Below are 2,854 nucleotides of genomic sequence, written 5' to 3'. Positions count from 1 at the left end.
GAGAGTTGTAAGAAAGAGAAGAGAAGAAGAGCAACAGGTTCACTTGCAGAGATTGGGGTTTGATATGGAGAACCTACCTCAACAAGAAGATCTGCTGAAGCTGGTATTGGTCAAGGAGCTGCCAACCTTAGACCTCAGCGCCAGCCACAACACCCTCCACGCCAAGCTAGAGCCATTGGGGCCTATGATCAACCTCACATCAATGGTCATATGTTGGGAATCAGAGCACCAGCTGTGGCAGCAAACAACTTTGAGATCAAGTCAGGATTGCTGAACCAGATTGAGAACAACAAGTTTCATGGTCTTGCTACTGAAGATCCTTTTGACCACTTGGACAAGTTTGATAGCTACTTGGTTTGTCCAAGACCAATGGAGTGTCAGAAGATGCTTTGAAGCTCAGGCTCTTCCCTTTCTCTCCGGAGACAAGGCAAGACAAAGTGGAGAAGTCTCTCCCAAGCGACTTATCACTACTTGGGATGAGTGCAAGGAAGCCTTTCTAGACAAGTTCTTCTCCATATCCGTGACAGCCAAGATCAGGAATGAGATCTCCGGGTTTCAGCAGAAGAACTTAGAAAGTTTCCAGCGAAGCATGGGAGAGGTTCAAAGGCACAAAGCTCATTGCCCACACCATGGCTTCTCCAAAGAGAGCTTGTTGAGTACCTTCTCTATACCACGGTGCAGAAACATGCTATACTGCTAGCAATGGTTTCTTCTTGGGCATGACTGAGGAGGAAGCAAGAGCCGGTGGAGAACATGGCTAAGAGTGACTGGTTTATTCTGACAGAGCCAACAGAGGTGATGATCAGCAGACCAAGAGAGAGCTCAAGTCTTTGCAAGACAAGTTGGACTTGGACCCAAGCTAAGCAAGAGCAAATGAACTTTGTGGGTGGTCTAGTCAAGAAGCACCTCAGGTTTCAACAACAATGGTACATGGTACAAAAAGGAACCTAACTTTCAGTACAACAAATACCAGCCTAGGCAAAACACACCTCCTAGTTTTGGGAACAACAACAATCAGCCACTCAAGCTCAAGGAAACTCTTCAAGCTACAGCTCCTGATTCAAGTATGGAGTCAATGTTCAAGCATATAATGGATGCTCAGTCTAGATTAGCAAAGGACATTGGTCATGAGTTCCAAACCGTGCACTCCAAGATCTAGCTGATTCCTCTCCAAGCTTTGGAAGTCAGGTCGCTCTATGCCCATCAGCTTCCAAGAGCCCAATGGGATCACTTTGTAGGGAAACCAGATAAGAATCCCAAGGGTCTTGCAATGTTGTCATCTCTACTTCTATCTGAGTGATCATGAGATGGTTTTTGCAGGCAAGAACAGCTGAAGCTCATATGGTGGATAAGGTTATGGAAAGGGTTCAGGTGCAAGTTGAAAGGAAAGTTGAAGCAACAAATCTGCAGAGAGCTGAGCCTAGGGCTGAGAAACAAGTTGAGAGGAGAGCTGACAACAAGCTGAAAGAGGTTAAGCTAGAAGAAGCCACTGAGGTTGAGCTGTCACCATATGAGGTCCTACTCCCATTTCCACAAAGGGTCCTCACCAAAGCTCAGAAGAAGGTTATCTCCAAGTTCAGGAAGGACCTAAGTGATGTTGGCGTCAACCTTCCAGAGATCTCGGGTATGGAGGCTCATGTCCAAATGCTGCTCATCCAGACATTCTCACTCACAAAGAAGAAGGCAGAGCTCCCGAACATCTACACTACAGATTGACCCACCAGTCCCTCCAAAGTCTCTTCTAAGCTTGGACACCAAGGGATGTTCACATTACCTTGCTCCCTTGGTCAGCTCACTCTTAAAGATGCTCTTGTTGATTCTGGTGCCAGTTTGAATGTGATCTCAATGGAGATGGTGAAGAGTATAGGGATTGCGAGTATGGAACCAGACAAGTCTTCACTACAGTTTGGGGATTCATCTTCTACAACCCCACTTGGTATCATTAAAGACTTCCCTTGAAGATTGGAGCATGCACCATTCCCATTGACCTCTGTCCTTAACATGGTGACTGGGAAGAGATTTCCTTTGGTCTTGGGTACACCTTTCCTCACAACAGTTGGAGCTTGCATTGACTTTCCTAACAAGAAGGTCACTCTATGAATGTGAACAAAGCTGTCTCCTACCCATTACAACCTCCATTGGATGCTGGCTATTGTGGGACAATCACTTTTGGACAAGAAGAGTAAAAAGCCCCAAGATGTTGTTTGTGAGACAAAAGGTCTCAATGGAGAGACTTCTCAAGAGTTGTGTGTTGAGCACTTGGAAAGTGCTAAAAAGGAGGGGATGAGTGGAACCTCAAAGGCCACTCATGGCAAGAAGAAGATGCTGCAAGAACCTCATCCTCCACCTCTTGATATGCTCCCACACACTCTCACTCTCCATCCAATGAAGCTCAAGGATGGTGTCATTGAGTACAAGCTCAGGTGTAAGGGCAAGTCAAGGCCATTCTCAAGTGCAAGAGCCATCATCAACCCTCAGCTCCAAGATGATCCAGTCAAGCTTCAAGAACTCCTCTCTCAGGTCCTCACCATCACTCTTGAAGGTGGGAAGGACCCTCCTTCTCACTAACCAAAAGAAGGAAAGTCAAGCTAGAGACTTAAAACAAGCTCACTTGGGAGGAAGTCCCATGACTATCCCTGTACATATGTCTTTTGGATTTTCATTTAAAGACCCATGGAAGAAGGAAGGCGACCAGACTCTACTCCTTAGACACCAATACCTCTTCTCACGCTCCATAGAGGTACTCATTCACCTTTCCTTGTATATACCATTTTCATTTGCATTTAGACTTTGTTTTGGTCATCTCTCTCCACTTTTCACACAGAGACTGTGTGAATTAAGTGTGGGGGAGGTG

At 45.9% G+C, this 2,854-nt stretch overlaps 1 non-coding gene across 1 annotated transcript; it reads right to left on the bottom strand.

Annotated features, from left to right (window-relative positions):
* Nucleotides 1-529: 529 nt before the first annotated feature.
* On the bottom strand, nt 530-636 carry LOC132043343 (small nucleolar RNA R71). The gene has a single exon (XR_009411779.1). It is a non-coding gene; the product is annotated as a small nucleolar RNA R71 (small nucleolar RNA).
* Between the last annotated feature and the right edge of the window lie 2,218 nt (nt 637-2,854).

Source organism: Lycium ferocissimum, unplaced genomic scaffold (assembly GCF_029784015.1).
Source record: "Lycium ferocissimum isolate CSIRO_LF1 unplaced genomic scaffold, AGI_CSIRO_Lferr_CH_V1 ctg23154, whole genome shotgun sequence".
NCBI lineage: Eukaryota > Viridiplantae > Streptophyta > Magnoliopsida > Solanales > Solanaceae > Lycium > Lycium ferocissimum.
The sequence above is the reverse complement of the archived record's forward strand: the minus strand, read 5'-3'. Positions and strand labels throughout refer to the sequence as shown.